The sequence below is a fragment of the Strix aluco genome, chromosome W, assembly GCF_031877795.1.
Source record: "Strix aluco isolate bStrAlu1 chromosome W, bStrAlu1.hap1, whole genome shotgun sequence".
NCBI classification, from domain to species: domain Eukaryota; kingdom Metazoa; phylum Chordata; class Aves; order Strigiformes; family Strigidae; genus Strix; species Strix aluco.
In genome coordinates this window covers 36,417,176-36,442,526 of record NC_133970.1, presented here as the reverse complement: position 1 = coordinate 36,442,526, position 25,351 = coordinate 36,417,176, and the positions used below count along the sequence as shown (strand labels likewise).

Sequence of the window (25,351 nt, the reverse complement as noted above, 5' to 3'; positions counted from 1 at the left end):
ACTCCCCAGGAAGTTGCATATAAACATTATCTCTTCTTGCTTTCTACATACAGAGAGTAAATACTGTAAGTCTCTACTGCTTGGCACCAAGAAAAAATGCCAGTTCCCTCCAAAACAGGCTAGAAATTTACCTCGGAAGAGAGTTCTGTTTAGATACCTTGAAACTTGCTTCCAGCTTTTTGCATTTCATTAATTTTACATAACCTCAAAAGAGAGCTTCCATGTCCCAGTCAAAACATTAAATAAAATCAGTGCAGACATCTTCTGCACTATCGTAGCTTTAGAAGCTAGGAAACTAGAGCATAATTGTCCAAGGTATTCTCCAGCACAGATGGCCAAGGCCCAAAGCTATTCAAAATTTGGATCATATTATATGGACAACATAAAATAGATATTAATCTAGCGGAAGGACAGAAAAAGAAATGCCAAGTAAGGAAGTAACATTCAGTTTGGAAAATAAAACTCCAACTAAAAGCTCCTCTCAGCTGCATCAAATTGGTTAAGCAAAGTTTTTCAAGAGAAATAAAAATGCCTTTCTGGTTTTTTCCTCTCTTCTAGCCCCTCCACTTCCATGGCAAACATTCAGCATCTTTGAGGCAGCCTGCCTGGCTATTACTGTGTGAATTTGTAACAGGAAACACCAAAAAAAGACAGAAAAAGAGGTATATGCAGCATCTCCTCTACGAGAGGGAGCGTGTTTGTTCACTGCACTTGGGAAAGTTTTGAAATGACTCTTCTAACTTCAGGTTACTAGTCCTTACAAAAGAAATATGTACATGCCATCAAATTTGGATGAACACATACAGCCTCTGCTGAAGAAACAGATATACAGATGTGTCTTTATAAAAATAAACATTTAAATGATTTTTAGAGCTGAAGAATTATTTACCAAAACAACAACTTACCGGTTCATGAATGGATCGGTTAAAGCCATCATCCTCTGTAAGGATCAGCAAAATTATAAGAACCATGTAAACATGGTGTGAATTCCTTTCTTCAACATGATACAGAATTTCAAGAATTGGCAAAACCTTTAGGGAAGGAAAAACATGTGTATGAGTTTAGTCTACAAATACCTCAGACAAACAGAGGAGACTCTAAACCTCCCATGTATCACCCTGCCTTAACAATATCATAGCAATTCCTCCCTCTTGAAATAACCACCCCTAAATAGTGACATACAGTGTTCAAACATCTTCCATCTGTTTTATTCTGTCACCACAAGACAGTCGAAACAAATTATCTTTTGTGGTCAGACATGGAATTTCAATTCCTAATAGATGAGGTTTCCTGCCATACCAGTTACCATAGGCTCTGAAAGCTTTAGTTCCCCTTGTGAGAGACGAGAAACCAGGCCTGCAAGAAACTAAGAAAAACAGCCTGAGAAAGCAAAAGTTGAGGCTGATCGAAGAAATGCCTCAAACACTCTCAAGACAAAACTATGAGTCACAGGGTGCATTCTGTGGAGGTCGAAGCTGATAAGGCTGCCCGAATAACACAAGATGGGACTGGAGGAGGGAGCCCTGTGGAGACAGGACGGCTCTGCTCTGGTGCACCTGGCCAAAACTTCAAGGGCCATCTGTCCGGTGAATGACCTTTGCTTCATTAGCCACGAAATGCATATTAAAGTTAACACCCCTCAATATGCTAACGAGGGCTAACATGATCATGCTAATTACATCATCCCATGAAACACCTTACCCCTCCCTGTACATGGGATATGTAGGTATGTGGGTCGACCTAGGGGATGGACCCAGGAAAAGTGGGTATAAATCAAGAGGGGGGAAGGAGGCGGGGGGTCCTGGAGAGTGCAGTGAAGTGAAGAAGACAGATGCCAGCGAAAAAGACGGCTGCCTCCTGGAACCCTCGTCGGCAGGAGCAGCGCAGAAACCCAGACCGGTGATCTGTATTTCCCCATTCCCTCTATCTCCCTCTTTTTCCTTTCCTATTAAGAAATGCAAGGCATATTGTATTGCTTGCCACAACTTGCTATATACTTAGCCAACTATCATGTGTTCAATTAGTACATTGTGAGTAGTTAATAAATGTTTAGACTTGGAGACTTGTTGTCCGCTCCATTGGGGATTTGCGAATCTGAGTCACTTGTCCCCCTCGTCTGAGCGGGACGTGACATTAAAATTGGCGTAGTCAGCAGGATCCTCTTCGGTGACAGAAAGTCTTATGAGATACTGGTTCTCTATCCGGCCAACTCAGACAGGGAGAACTGGGAATTGGCCCCTCAGCTCTATGCTGGGAGAGGGTCGGAGGGATACCGATTCTCTATCCGATAAGGACAGGGAGAATCGGGAAGTGACCTCTCAGCTCTAAGCCAGGAGAGGTTCGAGCAGTGGCAAGCCATGACTGGCCAGGAAATGTCGGTGCTTGACTGCTTCCCTGTTTTTGAGAAACTGAAGGAGTATAAGGCTTGTCCTCCTCCTTTAGTAGAGGTTTGGACCCAGGATAATTGGCATAATCCAGAAGCAGTGGCAAGCTATATCAGTGCACTTGCGGGGGTGCAAGGGTCGCGACCAGGCAAAGGAAAAGCTGTAGTGTGCGCTGTATTAGGGGCAGCACTGACTGCAGCCCAAAAAGAGAAACATGTTAAGAAACAATTAGAAGGGGAAATGATCAAATCCTTACAAGATCTGGTAAAAGCTCTCCAGGATCAATTGGTCAAGGAACATAAAGTTACTGAACAAAAAGCTAAACTCTGGCAAGAGCAAACTGAAGTTCTGAAAAGCCAATTAGCTGATGAGCGTAACACCACTCAGCGACTTCACACAGCTCTGTTAGATGCCTTGGACCGAGAAAAAATCTCACGGTCCGAAAAAGAGGGGAATGAACAAGAAACCTGCAACCGGACAGATCTCGGCTCTGTTCCGGATAGTGAACAGGGAGTTACGAGTCTGGCAAAAGCAGCAGCCAGACCCTTGTATCCAACAAAGGAGTTAGAGATAAGCCGAGAAATTCTTTACCCCGAAAATGAGGGGGCAAATTTAAGACCATTAATTAAAACGGAGACCACCGAGGGTCAGGGTGGAAGAGCTCCGCAGGTCACCATTCGAACTACACCATATCCAGCAACTGAGCTTGCGAAAATTCAGGAGAAATATACCAGACGAGCTCAGGAAACTGAGACTGAATACGTGTGGAGGGTATCTTTGACTGGTGGCGACCGAATTTTGTTATCAGAAGATGAGGCCCAGGGGTACTGGGGGCCAGGGGTTTTCTTAGTTACTGACGACCAGAGAGAGCCGTGGTCGTTAACTCAACGAGCTGCTTATTGGGCTGGGGGTCTGGACCCCTTGGAAAGGGGGATCCAGTATGTATTGAGACCCCAACCGTAAATCATTTGACCGAAAGTCTGCAGAAGGCTGCTTGTCTCCAATAATGCATGACAGACGTTTGGTTCCGCAGCAGCCTTCCCCGATACTATTAATTGCTAACCCCGATCAAATGACTCCCCTGATTCGGGGCTTGCCGGACTCTTTGAAATCACATGCAGTACAATTACAAGATCATTTGCGGAATGCATTAGCCCCACGAGGGATGAGACGGGCAGGGGGAGAACCCATGACTTGGGGAGAGATAGCTCAGGACTTAATAAATTACGGCCGGAGAATGGGCCTTACCAGGGGAACAGGTAAACATAAGCCCTCGGTACGCAGAGTGGAACAGCAGGAAAATCCGCCTCCTTCCCCTCCGCAAGTTTTAAGAGCAAAGAGAAACCTCTTGTGGACTGAGGGAATTGGACAGGGGATTCCCGGAGAGTTAATGGATGGTATGCCTGCTACAGATTTAGAAAAGCTCATTCGAGCCTAGAAAGACAAAAGGAAGCTGCCCCCCCCAACTGAGAAGACCTTTCGGGCAAAGGGCGGGACAGAACTGAAAACTAACGAGATGGTGGTAATTGCTTCTCAAACACCAACTGCCCCTGAAGAGGACTTGATTGATTTAGGGTCTGGAAACTGGACGCACCATCCCCAGTAAGTGAGCCGGGGGATGGCGGGTGGGTCCACTTAAGGAGGCTCACAGAGAATACTAAAGGAGACTTGTTGATTACCTTTCCGCTCGGTCCCTTTAAAACTCCAGTTACATTTCTAGTAGATACAGGGGCTCAGATTTCAGCACTCCAAGCTGAGGTTGCCAAGCGCAATGGCATAATTGCTGACAAAAAGCAGATCTGGGTTACAGATGTTTTCGGGGACTCTAAGCCACAGCCGACTGCTCGGGTGAAATGCTGGTTACCTGGGAATGAAACTGCAACAGAGGCTATTATGATCCTGGGAAATTTCCCCACAAATATCCTGGGACTTGACCTATTGAAGGGACAGGCCTGGGTGGATTCAAAAGGAAGGGAATGGAAATTTGGGTCCCCAACTGCCTCTATAAGACTTTTACAGCAAGCGCCTGCTCTTCCTCCTTCTAAAACTGTTAATGTGAAACCTTACGCCTTACCGTTAGGTGCCAGGGAGGGGATCACTCCAGTAATAGCAGAGCTGCGGGAACAAGGGATAATCGTTCCAACTCACTCACCCTATAATTCCCCAGTGTGGCCAGTCCGTAAACCTAACGGAAAGTGGCGTCTGACAATTGACTATCGGCGATTAAATGCCAATACAGGTCCTCTAACAGCTGCAGTGCCTAACATAGCTGAACTGATTGCAACCATACAGGAACAAGCCCACCAGATCTTAGCAACTATTGATGTGAAAGATATGTTCTTTATGGTCCCCATACAGGAGGCAGACAGAGATGGCTTTGCCTTTACATGGGAAGGCGTGCAATTTACTTTTACACGTCTCCCCCAGGGATACTGTCATTCGCCGACCATTGCTCATTATGCACTAGCACAGGAGCTTGCTCAAATCCCTCCAAGGGAAGGGGTCAGGATATATCAATATATTGACGATGTTCTGATTGGTGGCTCTGATGCTGCTGCAGTGGGACAGACCCAGTCAGGAAATCACCCTGCCCACCTACTAAACAACCAGGTGGATTATATTGGTCCTTTCCTGTGGAATCACTGGAGAACAACGGACATGTTGTGAGCGATCCAGACCAAGGGGCCTCACTGTAACAACAAGCTGCAGCTGTGTTCAAGGACATATGCAAGGCCGAGATAGATTTAGAAACTACATTCCTGGGCAAAAGATAAAGAAGTTGGACTGTTCAAAACAGGATGCCTACCTAGTGGGAGAGCAGCACGTGGATACCACACCGGGACCAATCATAGAGGGTAGAAGGGCGTGTGAACAAGTAGCTTTAGCCTATTAGCAATAAGATAGCGGCGTGTGAAGCTTGAGATAGAGTATAAATTGCTGTGTAGCCTTTAATAAAGTGGCATTGCTTGATCACATTGATCATGTGTGTGTCCTTATCTCCCGCATCTGGCGCCCGAGCAGGGACTCTCAGGTTGGCACAAGTCTTTGCCTAGATGAGGACTTGGTGATGTGCGATCTCGGGTGGAAAGCCGGTCGAAACTGATCCAGATGCTGCCCCGGTGACTGAAGGTGAGCAAGAGCGCACTGTAAATTTAAAACAGGATCCGCGAGAGGCGGCGGCCGGGGAGGAATGGGGTCCACGCTTACTAAGGATGAGCAAGCAGTGGTGAAACTCCTCCAACATATCCTCTCCATGAGAGGGATAAAATATGATAAGTCCACCCTAGAAGGCTTATTGAAATGGAGCCGAGAGAAAGGACTTATCCCCAGTGTAGGGCTTGCGTTTGAAGTATCTACCTGTGAATCTATAGGAAAACAGCTGTGGGACTCGGTTAGTGATGGGGGAAAGTCGGCAAAAGAAGTGAGCGGTTACACCACGCTATGGAAATTAATCTGAGAGACACTGTGAGAGCTGAGTAGTGAGCGCGCGGCTGCTGCTTCCGCCTTTGCAGCTCTCGGAGCGGCTTCTAACTCTGATATGTCAGCCACACCGCCGCCGCTGCTGCACTGCCCCGGCCGCGGCTGGAGGGACAGTCCGGCCCCCTCGCCCTGGAGTGGCGAGGGTGGGGGGTGCTCTACGGTGCTTGCGGCTCCCGCCACGCTGGGTCAGCCGAAAAACCCATTTGCCTCATCGATTGTGCTGCCGGGGCCGCAACAAGCAATGGGGGATAGACCCAAAGCTACACAATCAGGAGCTGGAAATAGCGGAAGTGTACCTGATGCCAACCGGAAAGGGACTGAGGAGAAACCGGAAGAGTCTAAAGACTCCAATAGTGGGCGGGACACAGATGAGGGCGTGGGTAACAAGGACTTGTACCCGCCTCTGTCTCCCTCACAAGGCAACACCACGGGAGAACAGACCCCCACCTCGCAAGTTGCCTCTTCAAACACTGAAACCTTACTCCTGCAGCTTGTAGACAGACTTGAGAAATTAGCTGCAGCGCAGGGAGAAAAGGTGGAGCAAAAACCATATACCTTTTCTTCAAACGCGGAATCACAACCATCTGCTCCTGATCCACTGTTCGAATATGCAGTTCCTGTGCCTGCTACCAATCCCTTCCTTTCGTCATCATCACAGACAGTGGCTGCGTCCCCGCCATCTCACCCTGCAACTTCACATCTTTTCTCTTCACAGATGCAGAGTGCCTCTGTAGCTACACGCCGATGGAAGGGAATTATTAGAGATGCTATAGTAGAAGGGTCTTTTATCCCAGAAACTGTACAAGCATTTCCAGTTCCCTTTAATACTGTTACTGGGGCCAATGAGTGGGATCCCTTAGATTGGAAATTGCTAGAAAAGGCTAGGGCTTCAGTAGTTCAAAATGGTCTCCACCATCAATTAACCAAGCAAATCATTAACTATATCTTCTCGTCATCATTGTTAATTCCAAAAGATATCGATCAAATAGCAGCAGTTATTTTAACTCCATCTCAAAAAATGCTATTTGAAAGCACGTGGACGAAGTTAGCTAACGAAGAACAGGTTTGTCCGCGCCCACAGGATGATCCCCTTTATCTTGTCCAAGCACAAATGTTGTTAGGTACAGGGTCCTCCGCCGCAGTAGATCTAAACTAAGAAAGTCTTAAGTCTCTTACCCGCCTGCGGCTGAGCCCGGCACCGCGCTCTCGGCCTCCCCGCACCCCCCCCCCCCCGCCAAAAGCGGCAGTTTTTACAGAAGCTGCTGACACTGGGATGCGGCGCCCCTTGTCTGCCAACACCACATAATCAATAAGCAATGGCTTTATATATTCTTAACAGTGTTTTGATATTTGTAGTGTTTGTCATCTTATGTTGTGTGAGTAATAAGCATAAGAGGCCTCTTTGTCTGATTGTTCTGCGTGTGCGAGACGCAGCCCAGCGGCAGCTGCGGAGTGCGGAGTTCTCTGACAGAGCGTCCTAGTGCCCGCTGGGTCATCGGTGCTGCCTGTTTGTTCGGGCTCAGTGTTTGAAGTGTCACAGGTGAAATATCTCCTCTACAGGGAGGCAGTAATTCTGTGTTAATTGTTGTCTTGAATGTGGTTGTTCGTTTTACTGTGTTAATTGTTGTCTTGAATTTAGGTGCATACTCTGCGGGGAGAGTGCACCTTTATACCATCTATCTGAGAAGGATATTGTCATAAAAATCATCTACAACCTTACAGGGGTTGTTTGTTTTACCAGGGGTCATAGATGCCGATTATGAATGGGCAATCAGAATTATGGAATGGACCCCTGGACCCCCATGTTCAGTAACAAAAGGGTCAAAAATTACTCAGCTATCATTATATGGATGACATCCTTATAGCAGCAGAAACACAGGAGATCATGGAAAAGCCTCTTGCTTTACCCAAAGACTCAGTATCTCAAATGGGGTGACAAATAGCACCTGAAAAGGTACAGCGATCATCACCGTGGCAGTACCTGGGGTGGAGAATTTGTGAACAGACCATTGTCCCACAACAGGTTAAAATTAAAACTGATGTTAAGACTTTAAATGATTTACATAAACTGTTGGGAGCCATAAATTGGATAAGGCTGTTGTTGGGCCTAACTAATGATGATCTGCATAGCTTGTTTGATATTTTGCGAGGAGATCCTTCACTGACATCACCCAGAGTACTTACAGAGACAGCGAAACAAGATCTCCACCGTATAGCTAATGCCATCTCAGAAACACAGCAAGCACGGCTTTCACATGCATTTTTTCCACCAAAATGCCAGGGCAATACAGAACCAGTTTTCTTTATCAAGGCCTCAGGCTGAAAACATCATTGCGACTTGCTCTGAATGCCAGAAGGACTCTCTCTCTTCAACAGCCAGTGGTGTCAACCCTTGGGGACTCACCTCCTCAGAATTATGGCAATCTGACGTCACTCACTTTGCTGCATTTGGATTGTTAAAATAGGTGCCATTAATATTGCATCACTTCTCATCGCAGATACCAGATCAACAAGAAGTCCAGGGCAAGGCTCAAGTGTTAGCAAAAAACCTGGAAAGTGGTAACTGGGAAGGACCATATCCTTTAATAACCTGGGGAAGAGGTTATGCTTGTGTCTCCACAGGTCACGGTCCCCGGTGGTTACTGGCAAGGTGTGTGCAACCACACCTGAGGCGTGAGAGGCAGCTTTTGGTGGACACTCAGGAGCCAGCTGTGGGTGCTGTGGGTGCCCCTGTGCCAACAGTTCATGGTCTCTTCAACTGATCATTTAAGCAGAATGGATGGGTAATGCTTGCTACTGCAATAGGACAAAATACACTATCTCTGTCCTTAATCACACTACAGTTGCCAACTCTTTTAAGAGAAAATGCTAACAGGAATTGCAACTCCTTGATGAAATATATAGGCTTACTAGTCACTAGTGAAGGATGTAGCTTAGACAAAATGTAGTTATTAATAAGGATGAAATGCTATAAGAATGTGTGTCTTCAACTTCCTTTGTTTAGCAATATTAAGAATTAAGAACTCAAGTGTTTAACCTTATTAGAAACTCCCTTGGTTTTCCCCCCTGAGTGGTGGCCAGGCTCTGGGTGGAACCCAACAGGAGGATGAAATCAGATGTTTCCGCTCAAAGAAAAGTGCCAGTTATTTTGGCCTACTGATTTAGATATATGAGGCTGGACCTGCTTGCAGCGATGTTGGATGCCTCACCTACGGATGGACGCATCGCGTAGGATTTCCAGTTTGCGAGGAAGGGCACTCTAAATTCTCGCTGCATCCAGGGTTCCCCAGCAATTGCGGATCTGAATGTTAGTACCCCATTAAGTAAGTGTGCTATTCTGTATTTTCCTTACTGTTTATTTTTGTAGTATTTAGTCATATCCCCTAATTATGGGTACTGAAATTAGCCTACTCTTTTTTACCTAATAACTGTAACTGCTGTATTGTTTCTAGCATTCTGTGAAACTTTTTTAAGTATGCTGTGTTTTTTGAAGTTTGCCTAACCCTTAATTGATAAAGTCTTGAAATAAGTCTTGCAGGTGCAGCTGCAAAACAAAGAAAGGGGAGATGTGGGAGGCATTGGCCTGTCAGCCTTACACAGCCTCTGAGCAATAGCTAGGCTTTGAGGAAGAACAGGCCTTGGAAGATAGATAAGAAACTGCTGAGTTGTGCCAAGGGGGCAGGGAAAAACAGCGGACAGCTGCAACACTGAACTGTGAAAAAGCACTAAGCTGTGAGAAGTTACCATCGCGGTAGGGCGGAATGGGCCGGGGAATATGGGGAATTAGTTCAATTGACCCGTGAAACTGATAATGGACCAGCCTATACCTCTCAAAAATTTGCTCTCTTTTGTCAACTCTGGGGTACACGTCACATCACAGCTATACCACATTCCCCCATGGGGCAAGCCATAGTGGAGAGAGGGCATCAAAACTTTAAAAGCGCTTTTGCAAAAACAAAAAGGGGGAGAGGTCTTGGCTGCTGCAGAACCACTCGCAAAAGCGGTGTATGTGTTAAATTACTTACGGCTCACAGGTGATAGGGAGGAACCACCAGTAGTAATACATAGTATGGGTCTGAAATCTGATATAAGCCGGTGTGGAGATGGTGCTTTTGCTCAGTACAAAGATGTTGCTACAGGAGAGGGGAAAGGACCTGCAGAACTAACAATGACGGGTCGAGGCTATGCCTGCGTTATTACCGATACCGGCACTAGATGGGTTCCGAGTCGATGGGTGCGACCCTGGAAGAAGGAAGTTAAGAAAGATGAAACAGAAACCGAATGAGATATTAACTTGGAGCAAGGGTTATGTTTGTGTCTTCACAGATGCCGGCTCTCGCTGGGTTCCTGCTCGGTGTGTTCGGCCTGTATTGGAACCTGCCTCAGGGTGAAGGATGGGTGGTCTCACAACCAAACGCCACCGCAAGCCCTGAAAATCCGTTCTCTACATGCTTGGTAGAAATACCTGTGGATACATGGCTGAACCCACTGCAGTTTTGGCTTGGCAAACAAACTAATGCTACTTCTTTGGCTTTAAGTGGTCTTTTAACTGATGTTGATAGTGTCAGACATGCTACGTTACAAAATAGAGCTGCGATTGACTTTTGCTTCTAGCGCAAGGACATGGTTGTGCTGAATTTGGAGGAATGTGTTGTATGAATCTATCCGATCATTCAGAATCTGTTTTTAAAAGCATTCAGCAATTGAAGGATGGAGTCAAACGCTTAACAGAAGATGATGGCTTGGACTGGCTGACAAGGATGTTTAAAGGTTGGGGATTATCTGGTGGGTTGATAACATTAGTCAAAACTGTAGGGGTAGTCCTTTTGATTGTAGTGACTGTGCTCTCAACGTTGCCTTGCCTTATAGGCCTTCTGCAAAGGGCCCTGCAGAGGACTGTCGGTGCAATGTTTTTAGCACAGGAACACAGGGGAGTCTGGATCGCTCAAAAACAAAAAGGGGGATTTGTGGCATCGCTGGAGAACAACGGACATGTTGTGAGTGATCCAGACCAAGGGGCCTCGCTGTAACAGCAAGCTGCAGCTGTGTTCAAGGACATAAGCAAGGCCGAGATAGATTGAGAAACTACATTCCTGGGCAAAAGATAAAGAAGTTGGACTGATCAAAACAGGATGCCTACCTAGTGGGAGAGCAGCGTGTGGACACCACACCGGGACCAATCATAGAGGGCAAAAGGGCGCGTGAACAAGTAGCTTTAGCCTATTAGCAATAAGATAGCGGCGCGTGAAGCTTGTGATAGTGTATAAATTGCTGTGTAGCCTTTAATAAAGTGGCATTGCTTGATCACATTGATCGTGTGTGTGTCCTTATCTCCCGCACTTTCCGGCTCTCCGAGGGAAAACGCTATGTATTGGTGGGGGTGGAAATAGTATCGGGCCTAACCCAAGCAGAAGCTGTATCTTGAGCAACTGCAGAAAATATGGTGAAGGGGTTAAAACGTTGGTTTAGCTACTTGCCTAAGCCCAAATCGATCCAATCAGACAATGGTAGTCACTTTACTGCCAGGGTGGTTCAGGAGTGGGCTCAAGATGAAGGAATTCAGTGGCTTTTCCAAACTCCATACTATCCCCAAGCAAATGGAATTGTGGAACGCACCAACGGACTTCTAAAGCAGGCCCTAAAACCCCTCGAACCAGGATGGCCACAACGGGTGCCAGATGCAGTAATGAAGATAAACAGCCGGTGGGGAATTAATGGGTGCCCACGACTTACCGCGTTCTGTCCTAAGCCTCTGTCCATACTCGCCAGGAAAAAAGAGACTAAAGACCCTGCAAACCCGCTCCATTATCCTGGACAACCTGTTCTAGTAGACTTGCCCACCGTGGGGCAAGTACCCCTAACCCTAAAAACTCCCATCAATATTTGTTCATGGGTGGCTACTGATGCCCATGGGAGAGAATACTGCATCAATACCAGGTGGATTGTCCCTTCTTTCTAACCATCATGGTTTTGTCATGTATATATGTGTTTTACAGGGCATTGATCCTGGACAACAGGAGACCTATGTTACTTTTTGCACTTTCAATGGTTGTAGGCATTATTGGCTAGTTATTATTTGTAATCTGCTTACATTATTATATAATTTGTGGAATCATACCTGCTGAGTGTGGAATAAATCATTGCCAATCAATTACAATCAACAATCCAGGAAATTTTACAGGTACATTTAATGAGGTCACTTATTAGAAGGTTAACCTGGAGTTGTGCCTTAAGTTACCTTATTGGGAATCACCTCCAAAATAAAGGAAGCCTGTGAGTCACCTGTGACTGCACACTGGTGCTTGCAAATACCAAACAGATTACAGTGCTAGCTCATATAACTGTATGTGGTCCTTACAACACCACATCCATCAACAGCAAGATGCAGTCATCAAAGACTAGTTGAAGGGGTCTGATCCCACAAATTAAGCATTAATGAATTGTACCTGAATATTAAATTGTATTCCCATTTAAATCCTTATAGACCTGATAATGTGATTGTGTAACCTCAAATAGGTTTAGAAAATTTAACTTAGCAATTCTATGTACTAACAAGGTATGCCTTTAAGGAATTAAAGGTGCAGACCCAACAACCATCTAAGATGGTGTTGCAGAATCCGGCTAGCATTGCTGAAGGAACATGGACTGTGCGGTGTGCTGAACCTAACTGAGGGAGAATGCTGCATCACCATCCACAATGCCACCACCTCTATAGAGGAGACCGTGCCATGATGAAGAAGATTGCCAACAGGAATAGAGAACTTTTTTTGACTGATGGACTAGTTTGATGGATGGAACCCTGGGTCATGGGTCACATCACTGGGATCCTCAGGACTCACGGGGTGGGGAAGATGGCTTGTAAATATTACTATTGTGATATTATGCAAATTTTTGCTTTTAATAGTATGCCTTGCAGCAGTTAGCTATATGCTCTCTCACCTTCTGTCTTCTTTTTCCCTATACCTTTTGAGATCACAATGGTCAAAGAAGAACTTGGAGTGTTTGAGTCATGGGGTGGGATGTAAGAGACTAGAAACCAGGCCTGTGAGAAACTAAGAAAAACAGCCTGAGAAAGCAAAAGTTGAGGCTGATCAAAGAAATGCCTCAAACACTCGCAAGACAAAACTATGAGTCACAGGGTGGATAGTGTGGAGGTCGAAGCTGATAAGGCTGCCCGAATAACACAAGATGGGACTGGAGGAGGGAGCCCTGTGAAGACAGGACGGCTCTGCTCTGGTGCACCTGGCCAAAACTTCAAGGGCCATCTGTCCAGTGAATGACCTTTGCTTCATTATCCACGAAATGCATATTAAAGTTAACACCCCTCAATATGCTAACGAGGGCTAACATGATCATGCTAATTACATCATCCCATGAAACACCTTACCCCTCCCTGTACATGGGATACGTAGGTATGTGGGTCGACCTAGGGGACGGACCCAAGGAAAGTGGGTATAAATCAAGAGGGGGGAAGGAGGCGGGGGGGCCCTGGAGAGTGCAGTGAAGTGAAGAAGACGGATGCCAGCGAAAAAGACGGCTGCCTCCTGGAACCCTCGCTGGCGGGATCAGCGCAGAAACCCAGACCGGTGATCTGTATTTCCCCATTCCCTCTATCTCCCTCTTTTCCCTTTCCCATTAAGAAAGGCAAGGCATATTGTATTGCTTGCCACAACTTGCTATATACTTAGCCAATTATGGTGTGTTCAATTAGTACATTGTGGGTAGTTAATAAATGTTTGGACTTGGAGACTTGTTGTCCGCTCCATTGGGGATTTGCGAATCTGAGTCACTTGTCTCCCTCGTCTGAGCGGGACGTGACACCCCTCTAGACTATGGGAAAATGAAATTGTTAAACAACATTTTCACATGTTCAAGCAGGAAAACAATCATTTCTAACCGTTTGTACGAGCACAAGCCTGGTCTGAAAGCTGGAGAACAAGTCCTATGAGGAGCGATTGAAGGAGCTGGGACTGTTTAGCTTGAGGAAGAGAAGGCTAAGGGGAGACCTCATCACTCTCTACAGCTACCTGAAAGGACATTGTAGAGAGGTTGGTGCTGGTCTCTTCTCACAGGTAATTAGCGATAGAACAAGAGGGAATGGCTTTAAACTGCAACAGGCGAGGTTTAGACTGGACATTAGGAAAAAATTTTTCACAGAAAGAGTGGTCAGACAGTGGAATAGGCTGCCCAGGGAGGTGGTGGAGTCACCATCCCTGGATGTGTTTAAGGGTCATTTGGATGTGATGTTGGGGGATATGGTGTAGGGGAGAACTTGTAGAGTAGGGCTGATGGTTGGACTCGATGATCCCAAGGGTCTTTTCCAACCTGAATGATTCTGTGATTCTGTGACTGTCCTCATCAAATATAGCCAGGCATATTGGAGCTGAGGTGCACAGAGGCATTTTGAGACCTGAAACTCAAATCCCATTTTGGTGTGTGGAGATAATCCCGGAAAAGAACCAGTTTGGGTTGGGTTAAGACTAGAAAAGGCCTGTTTTTCCAATTCTAGATAATATGCAGCCAAAGAGAACTGACATTATGATGAGAGTTCAGCCCAAGGTCTTGCAACATTTCTACCAGGATGAACAGTTTAAGCCAAAATCGTGCAATAATAATGAAAATGAGATTTCATTGCAACAGCAAGAATACCTGAATGCTAGTCTAAAGTTAATCCAGATGCAAGTGTTGTCTCTCTACCATCTGGCTCAGTACAACATGGCTTCCCTGGGCTGCAGAAATAGGCCTAAATCACAAAATATCCTGGTAAAAGGAACTGGAGAAAACTCTCAATCCCAAGACAGCAGATGAGATGCATAATTCATTCCAAGTAGCTTCTAGACACCTAAAGACTTGCTGTTTTCAAAACAGGCCAAGTGGAGCAGGATGAATCATGTGAAACCTATTCTGGTGAGCGGCCAGGACACCGAGTGCTTCACAAGCCTCTGAAGTTACCAGAATGTTCGGTTACAATCACAACCAGTCCCAAAACAGTTGGAACATATTAAAGCACACAACAGTTTCTATTAGAACAAATGAGATTGATCTAAATGCAGCAGGCCACATAACCTTTTGACAGATGCTTTGCCAGGGTCAAGACAATACCACAACAGAAGTGGAGGGAAAAATATTTACACATTGCAAACATCCTTCATTTACCATTTCAAAGGATCCTTCACAAACCTCTCTCTCCAGTTGAAACCGGAGTCTATGTCTTTGTGCTTTGTGAATATAGGTCTTGTGAGTAAAGACCAGGTTTTCCCTAGAATATCTACATAGCATATAGCAAAAAAATATTAGTCCTTTTCCTTGGATGGGGAAAAAGGGAGACAAACATCATTGCAGTAGTCCACTGTTCAAATTATTTCCATCTCCAGTATTTATATCGCACGTAGCTTTGCAATGTATAAGCTTAAAGTCATTTCCAAGTCCCAGCATTATGATAAGCTGCATATAGCAGGAAGCAATATAAAACTACCAAAGAACTGCATTTACAACTTGACTTTGCAGGGAGAACAACAAAAGCCTTTCTGAAAATAATCAGTGGAAAAACTTCTAAGTTTTTAAGACAGCTCCCAAATACTTGTATATTCCTTCAGAACGGCCCAACACATCTCCTCTGTCTATGCACATTAATATTAGGTCAAGCTATAGCTGAAAAAGTGCATTTGTGTTCCTTAAGTGCTCCAAGTCCTAAAAGTGCGTTGCTACAAGCTACATTAAAAAAGGGTACCTTGATTCTGACATTGAGACATTATAGACATTTTCATATGAGCCGATATGTGAAAGTAGTCTTACTAAAATTTCATACGAGCTACTGAAATCACTCTCACTCTGAAGAGTGATTTGCCTCTCCAGATCACTGCATTTAGTCTTCCTGCCCCAAACAGATCTTGAAAGCTTTTGAAACCTTTTCTTCCCACCTCCACTCCCTCAGCCATGCTTTACTTTCTACTCCTCTTCCAGACTTCTCTCCATCTACATACCAGACCAAACTCAAGGAGGCAAATGGCAACTTTACCTACCTGCCATTTCCAGATGAAAACAGAATCAATTCATACAGTTTCTATAAGCCTTCTTCCTCCAAACACTTTTTCCTTTGTATACTGACTGCTGACTACACACCTTTAGGACAAGTATTACTGTTTTAAGAAAAAAACCTATTTGACAAGCCACCAACTTAAATAAAAGAGAGTTAGGATATAAGATTAAATCAAAAGTTTAATTATATTAAAATTTATCTAGAATCATAACCAAAATGCATTTCTACACTTTTATGTTATGCACATACATTAAAACTTTTATATCTATCTTCTTATGCAATGACATTGTCCAGCTATGTACTAAGAAGACAATAACCACTTCTTTTTTTATTGATGGCCCTTTTATTCATAGTCATTAAATTATCATTACTGTACTACTACTAACAGTCCTCCATCAGGAGCAGCTTTTAACTGGCAAAACACAGCCATCATTAAAAAGTTACTTTTAATCCCCAAAACAAGGAGCAGATAAAAACAGACACTGAAAATTGCAGGTCCAAGGTCAGGAACCGTTTCCCCAACAAAGAGTTTTAAAATAGCTTGTCTTTAGTATATAACAAAATACAAGACCGCATAGCCACACCAGTAACCTGTTTAAGCCAAATTTATACCACAGGAAAAAATATTGTTGTACCATCAGTTGATATAAATACATCATCATATACATTATTTCAGTCCAGTCATGTTAAACAGCAACAAAATCTACAGCATACAGCAGTGCTGCACAGCTCAGCAGCCGAAGCAAACATATTCAATAGAAATAGCTTATTTCTTATAAGCAGATATCTCACCAGCATTTTTACCTGCAATATGGGTGTTAACTGCTCTTACAAACAGAAAAAATCTAAACATTCTCCCATCCACAGACCACAACACTATGCTTATGAAAAAATTTGCTAATTAACCCCTATTTCACCAGTCCCACCACTTCCTGGAGAATCCTTGCGAGTACTTTCAAAAAGACAGCCAAATTCAAGATGTGAACATCCCTAACGGCATCAGATATTTAAGCCAATTATTTTATAAAATTATAAAAAGTAACATGCTATAAGTTATGGAAGACACACAAACATCCTATTCATTCTACCAAACAGACTTATTAGAAGAGCAAAAAAGATGCATTGCCTTACTAATGATAAAGCATTATAAAGCACAACAGAAGATGAAGGTATTTATAACTGACTGAGGTAGATTCATATACAAATTAGAAAGCAAGCTGAGATATTATCTATTATAGCAATTAAGCAAAACAATCAATTTACAAATTAAACTGAAATTACAAAAGAGCAAAGACATTTCAAAAACCCCTAGGAAATATCACAGAACATCTGCTAGGGATGCTTCCTGGGCACCAAAACTGAGAAGAATTAAAATAGGGGAGAACACAACAGATGGGATGCACTGAGAGCAGGGAAACAAGAACAACCTGCAAAACCCCTAAAAGTTTAAGATGAGCACTCAGCTGACTGCTGACATGATCTCTCATATAGCACAGACTTTTATACTTTACCCAACTGCCTCTGTACAAAGAGGCCACTGACTTAGGCCATACTCCTACAAAAAGTCATCCACCCTCCATAGAGAGAGCACTGTTTTGCCTCTAAATTAACTGCCTTAACTGTTTTGCTCCCATATCTCTAAGTTGTGGGATTCAACCTCCAGGTTTTAGCTCTTATCACACCTCTCTGCAAGCGGAGAGTCCTTTCTGTTCAAGGCTTTCCCCTTGTGAAGGCATGTACACATCCTGACGCTTCTCAAGCTCTTTTCTGACCAACTGAGCTAAGATAGCTTTCTATGTGTCACGTCCCGCTCAGATGAGGGAGACAAGTGACTCAGATTCGTAAATCCCCAATGGAGCGGACAACGGTGAGACAAGTCTCAAAGTCCAAACATTTATTAACTACCCACAATGTACTAATTGGACACATGATAATTGGCTAAGTATATAACGAGTTGTGGCAAGCAATACAGTATGCCTTACATTTCTTAATGATAGTGAAGGAAAAAGGGGAAAAAGGAAAGGAGGGAGATGGAGGGAATAGAGGAATAGAGATCACCGGTCTGGGTTACTGCGACAATCCCGACAGCGAGGGTTCAAGGAGGCATCCGTCTTCTTCACTTCACTGCACTCTCCAGCCCCCCCCCCACCTTTGCCCCCTCTCAATTTATACCCACTTTCCTTGGGTCCATCCCCTAGGTCGACCCACATCCCTACGTATCCCATGTACGGGGAGGGGTAAGGTGTTTCATGGGATGATGTAATTAGCATGATCATGTTAGCCCTCGTTAGCATATTGAGGGGTGTTAACTTTAATATGCATTTCGTGGATAATGAAGCAAAGGTCATTCACCGGACAGATGGCCCTTGAAATTTGGCCAGGTGCACCAGAGCAGAGCCGTCCTGTCTTCACAGGGCTCCCTCCTCCAGCTGCATCCTGTGTTATTCGGGCAGCCTTATCAGCTTCGACCTCCACACTATCCACCCTGTGACTCATAGTTTTGTCTTGCGAGTGTTTGAGGCAATCCTTAGCTCGGAGGGCCTCAACTTTTATCTCCTTTTCAGGCTATTTTTCTCAGTCCTTGTTTCTTGCAGGCCTGTTTTTTTTCGTCTCTCACACTATGCCTCTCACAGTTTTATTGTTAATTTTAAAACAAAAACCCACAACGTTTCTCTACACTCTCTCCATTTTTCAACAGCCTGTAACTATTTTATGAAGTATGGTAGTACACCACCAGAATAATATGCAGCGTGTTAGCACCACTCTTGCAGTTGCCATATAGAGAAGGAAATAACCAGCTCCATTACTCTTGCCCCTTTGTCTCCTTCACAAGCCCAAGACTGAATTAGCCTTTTTTCACCACAGGGTTGTAACCGAGAGATCATGATTTCTTTGTCCAGTAACCTCCCACCCCCAATCCTTTCTGTGTCTGGCTCAGCCTGCCTTACTAAACAATTAAAACTGCTCTTCTCAGTTGGCCGCTGCTCATCCTTACCTACTAGCCTGCTAAAAACAAGAGGACTGGACAAAGATGTCAGTAATGTGTCAGTAGTGATCACAAAAGCAACGGTATGCATGAAGAGCAAAATAAGAGCAAATAGTTTCAAATTCTGGTATTAAAATAAATAAATCAAACATACTGTCAACTTTTCAGTGATGCTTTTCTCAATTTTCTCAGCTTTTCCCACAAAGTGTTTAATGTTGCTGATTATTTCTGTGATTCTGGGATTTTCTGATTTTTTTTTTTGAGAGGGAGGAAAGATAGGTGATAATATATGAAAATATACCACATTGCAGAGCATCTGAGTACCTGCCTCTGGAGTTGTTTTGACACATGCATCTCATGCTTTTTCTGGAAGTTTCACAATATATCAGACATCATCATTATAAAACAATGCACACACCTAACCTTTATTTCTCTAAAGTAAATTGATACAGTTAGCAGCTGTAAACATGTCATATCACATACTAACAGCCCAGAAAATTAAATATGACCATTTGTTTACAGAATTCATGCAAAATGACTCAGCCCTCACCTAGATAATCTGCAGCAGACTACACAGGAGTTCAGTCTTGAATCAATTCAATATCAACCATCTAACCTGAGTTTGCCAACAGTGGTGTCTATCAACTCTGATTTTAGCAATACATCTGCTATAACTTGGACCGAGACCAAACTCATTCCATATCTGCCATCAAACAGGCAAGGGATCTAATTATCTGGCAAGATTTCAAATATTAAAATGGAAAAGGTTCTTCATTCCATTACCAATTCCCCTAGACAGCCATTACCTTATTAAAAGGAATGCTTTTTAATAAGTAAGATTTGTTAAAGTGGTTTGTGACATTCCTAAATGTAGTGGGGAGCATAAGCTAATTTATAACTGATACAGGGAAAGTTTCCGTGCATCATAACCTACAAAAACTATATCAGGTGTCTGTTATATTGGCTATTAACCACAATCCTATTTAAAGCAAATAAAAAGTCACTACAGTTGTATTTCTATAAAATCTGTCAGTGGCTCCTTGAGGAGTTTCAGCCTCAGGTCAACCCTGTAAGACATTTAGCATATTAGTCAAGTTACAGCTCATTTTGTTAACTATTATCCTTGTACGCACACGGTAAGCTTGTGTAACTTTTTGGCCTGAATATCTAAAAAAGAAAAATAAAATAATGCATAGAATGATATCTGCTACCAGTTTGTTTACACCATGCCCAGAGGTCAGCAGGTTTGACCTGAATCAGACTAATAGTGGCACTGAGAAAGAAGGAATCAAAGACAGCCTGGTAGCTTTGCCAGTACTTCTACTTTTACTGCAGTGACATGTTTAGTGTCATACTCCTGAGATGACATAATAAAAATAAGTGAGCTAGAACTGGTCAATAAGTGAGCCAGAACCTACTGCCCCCACTGAAGAACAGAGGACACTGGCAGCTGGTGAAACCCAAGCTTCCCGGACCACCCCTTCATGATGAGTGTAAGTGATTCGCGGAAACAGACTCTACAACTCGAAATAGAGTTATAAAGCAGGTATGTTTACTCCGGCCGGGGTGCAAGGGGATTTCTCCACAAAGCTTGCACACCAACAGCACATTTTACCAGAAACTGATAGAGTGTGGATATACATATCCATTGGATTACATAACACAAACATACATATGCATGAGTGAGGCTGGGTTAGTTCTAGAGGCTGGTGTCAGCAGTTTATGTTCTCTTTGCACCTGCGCATTGCCTCCTGGGGGGCGTCTTCGGGGGTCTTTGGGAGGAAGGCTCACAGTCTTTCTCACCTTGTTTTTTCCCCGGAGCATGCGCAGATTCTCTTGGCCAATTTCTTGAACAACAAAAATGTTTTTCAGCCGGTTTACTCATCCTATCTTCAAAGGGAACCAATGAAACTTCTACCATCCGTATATGGCTATCTTTATTCATTACCGAGGCCCAACTAGTTAGAGCACACCTGTTCCTCAAGGACAAAAACATGGTATTTTGCTGAACACTGCAGTTCTTGGTAGATTTTCACAGTAAACTGCTTTGTTTTGATGGACACAGTAGTCCTTGGTAAAATTCCACAGAACAGTCTGGGCAAGCAGGGTTCTTAGCAATATTCAAAAATACTATAAGTAATACTATAACTTGCTAGAAGTAAGGAAATAAATTGCTAGGCGGTTTTCTATAAGTAAATAAGTCTCAAAACAAGTAATCATTTCTCTGTATCATAAGGCAAGCAGAACAATCAATACTTACAAGATTTTCTATGTCTGTTCATGCCAAAACATACGTCCATACGTTGCCATTTTGATGCAGAAGCATGTATAAAAGAAGAGTTGCTTGATCAGATTTCTGCTGCTCACACAAAGCTGTGTATAAACTGTTAACATTAATCTGGAAAGCATGTGGATTTGATGATGAAAAATCAGTGCTATCTGAAATAAAGAAATCAAAAAAACAATCTTTAACAAATACATTTACCATCCAGCTATTTGTTAACTTTATAAAAATTTCTTAGTGTCACAACCCGGACTGGAAGTCCAGAGAGTTGCAATGGTTCTGTGATCCCCTCGGGTTAAATTAAGGTGAAACGACACCAAACGACCAGTTAAAGTGTTTTACTTGTGGTAGAAAACAATTTTAACTTGGAAAAGGATAATAAGCAATATGGTCTCTTATAAATCTATAAGAAAGAAAAGAAAGGAAAGAAAAAGGAAAGGAGAGAAAGAGAGTCAAAGAAATCCGGATCACCACCCCCTGATCCAGCATTGTCTCAGGTCCAGTAATCCTGGGTGGTGGGTGCACACACAGCAGTTTTCTGTTGCCTTTTAAATTCATCTTATCAGCTGATTAGCATACTAGATGAGGAGGGGCAGGTATTCCACAAACTCATTTCCATGAGAGATGAGGAAAAAGGTGGAGCATGGGTTCCAATTGAGTTGGTGGTCCTACTCACCCTGCCCACCTTTGGTTTTTCCTCTGTTCCCAGAGATTTTTGCTGATTTCATGCTTCTTATCAGTCATCCCAGAAATGATCACCTCTTATCAGTTCTTGTTACCACTTCAATGGTGAAGGCATGAAGTCATTAGCAAGGCAAGCATGGTGTCTGGCTTGCACAATAGAGCCACAAAGTATCAGGCTTACACAATAGAGCCAGTGATTAGTGGTACTTGTGCTTGAGGGGAAACATTTGGTTTCACTCAGTCCAGTTTTCCCCCTTTGAGGCTTATCTAAGGAGTTTGACAATGCAACTCCAAGGGAGTAGGGGGTTCATCCTTCGATACACTCCTGATTCCTTGGGTGACATTCCTTAGACTAATTCAAAGGCCACAGCTTGTCCTTGAGGTTTTCTGTCTCAATGAATGTTTGAGGCATTACTTCCTTCAGTTCCTTACACTTGGTGAAATATTTTATACTGACACTACAGTAAAGAGGGAACAAAAATCATCCATGACTTATCACCGATGGTTATAAACCTTAATAGGGTCTCATGAAGCTTCAGTTGTGCCCAAAAGTTGAGGTTGTCCTCCCACATGAGCTCCAGTAAGACCCCTCTATCTGCACAAGACACTCATCTTTTTTCATAAAGCTATTCTGTTCATTCAAATGGCTTCCACTGTTAGAAAGGAAGGCAATCCCAGGAGCTGCAGCAAGGAGGGCAGCTACAGTGTCTTCTCTGGAACCAACATACTGATGATTCATGTTTCCAAACCCTGCACCCCAAACTTCCAGGTTTAGTTCACTGGCATCAAGGTGGAGTATCTCCTATCCACTTCTCAGCATGAAGGTCAGATGTGCATAGGTCAAGACTATCAGTATATTTTCAGTGAAACATAGGTATTGTCAGGACTTTAAAGATGCATGTGTGGTGAGGAGTTTAGTGGGTTAAAGTGATTTAAAGCACCACATCATATAGTCTAACATCCCTCAAAGTCACAGCAGTTTGTTCATGTTCACAATATCATCTGTGCCAGAGCTGGAAGTGTCACCAAAACGGGATAAAAGAACTTATCGACACCAATGTGATGTAGATAAGCAGATGCTCCTTTATTAACGGCCGGTGCGCAGGGGAGTCGTCTCACCAACAGCGCACACCCAACTCGTGTAGCATGCTGATTATATTGGATACAGTAATACATATTAATCAAGTTCTCATACATAAACATGCTAATTCCTGTAACTCATTTTCATATTCCCACCCCTTTCCGGTCATGCGCACTTGAGTCCTGAAATGAGTCGGGGGGCTGCTTTTGTGACCACCACAGACCACTGACTCAAAAGAAAGACCCTCCAATGCCCTTGACTCAAGGACTTTGGCTCACACTGCAATTTTAACATGCTCCGAGGCCCTTTCACAATACAACTTTTAAAACACCTAGTCTCCAGGGCTATAAATCATCCTTACTGAACAGTCTAACAATGGTACCTCATCCAGCAGTGTAACTGGTTGTATGGTTACTTTAAACTAAACACAACATCTCTATGACTACTTAAAACATTACACCACTATCTTCTATAAAAAATGATATTTCTGTGTGATTCCATTTAATTGATTAGTCCTAATCATTCCTTATCGAAATCTCCAAAAATCATCAACTCAAATTAATAACAAATCAGTAACAATCAGTAACAGAAGTGAGAATAAAACAGATTTCTGTTCACAGAACCTTTTCACAAGAAGCTTTACCTGTTTCAACAAAAACATCCATCAGCACAAATCTCTATCATTTAGGAATTTCCAGGGGAAATGGAGAAAGCTAGTGTAACAGTCGATGCACTCATACTCGTGTCAGAAAGCCAGACTCATGTCCTTATTCAGCCTCCCAATGTCCCCAAGTCAGAGATTTTGCCTTTGCTTTCTTCACAAAAAAACCCCTTTGTACAAAGTTTTGTTCCAGTGCAGAGCAGGTACATTTCTCAACTCTTAAAAAGCTTCACAGAAATTTGTATAAAGTATTTTCCTGTCCAGCTCTGTTCAAAAACATCCAATCAAAACATGTGTCTTCTGTGATGATACATGAAGTAGGATGTGTCTGCCTTTTTGGGATGATTTATTTCAGCATCCTGGCAACTAAATACAAAGGCTATCTTTTGTGAGCACACAAATAAGCTATGCATATGAAAAAATTACAGCAATTTCATGGCAAGATGATATTCTGGGAACAATAGCAGTTTAGATACTCAAGTATACTAAAGGTATGGACTTTAGTCCAAATTTCCATATTACTATAAACAAGATGTCCAAAGTTGAAGAATTTAACTGAAATTCCTTAGTTCCCACAATAACAGATTACAGATTTCTGAACTGTTTATTGTTTATTAAAAATGCATTAACTCAGGAAAGCTCTGCTGTATAAAACAGCGTGACAGTACTACTACTACTCCTGCACAGTGATTTGTAGACAGAAGGGATTTTAAGGAGAGGAAGAAAAGACTCAGAAGAATAAAGGAAAAAAAACAATGCAAATTTCAAAACCTGCATTTTTACAAGCCATTTTACAGCCAACTGTATTACAATAGCCAACATAATAGGCATCAACTATCTCATTTCATCAAAATCTTCCTTTTTTCCTCAAATCCTGAAAGATTTCTCAGATATTGTAGACTGCATCACTGTGGCAGGTGCATCCGCCCAGTGAAAACAGAGCTTCCTGGCTGTTGAAACGTGGCAGCTTTTGGCTGTCTTTGTTTTCAGGGTCTCGCGGTAGCTGAGACCTTTGACCAATGGGAGCCGCTATTGACTACAGGTCAGATTCGGCCTGGGTATAAATGGAGTCCCCTGGGGGAGCCATTTTGAGCTCGTCCCCTGGAGCTGCATGCTGCGGTCAGAGGACTCTCCCCTTGGGTCAGGACGCTGCCCAAGGAAACTCCTCGAGGTACTTTGGGTCGGGACGCTGCCCTGAGCAGGTCCTCGAGGTTGAGAGCCCTCACTTTCTAGGTGAGTGATAGAGCGTTTTGGGTTGTCGTTAAACCCTAGGCTGTGAAGCTTTGTTTTTCGTTTTGGGTTCTCGTTAAACCCACGAAGTGAAGTTTACGTTTGGGGTTCCCGTTAAACCCCTAGGCTGTGAAGCTTTGTTTTTCGTTTTGGGTTCTCGTTAAACCCACGAAGTGAAGTTTTCGTTTGGGGTTGTCATTAAACCCCCGGGGAGTGGGGCTTTGTAAAGTATTTCGGGTTACTGTCAAACCCCAGAAAGTTATTCTGTTCTCCTCTTGTGGACATCCGGATCTGTAATCTACGGAGAGCTGACTGGTGGTTTTATGGAAAAAATAAATCTATTTATTTTTTTAAATTGGTGGTGGGTTGCTTATTTGGAAGCCTCCGTAACAATTGGCGTAGTCGGCAGGATGTCAGTAGAGGAGTTGTTACAGAAATATAGCTGTGCCCCTTCCCCTTTAGAGATACAGTGGGCAAAAGAGAGGCGGCTTGACCCGGTAGAAGTTGTGAGAAAGTTGAAAC

The 25,351-nt window shown here is 43.5% G+C and overlaps 1 pseudogene; it reads right to left on the bottom strand.

The window, feature by feature from the left end:
* LOC141917609 (dymeclin-like) overlaps positions 1–23,603 on the bottom strand; it is a 170,299-nt pseudogene extending 146,696 nt beyond the window's left edge.
* Positions 23,604–25,351: the final 1,748 nt, after the last annotated feature.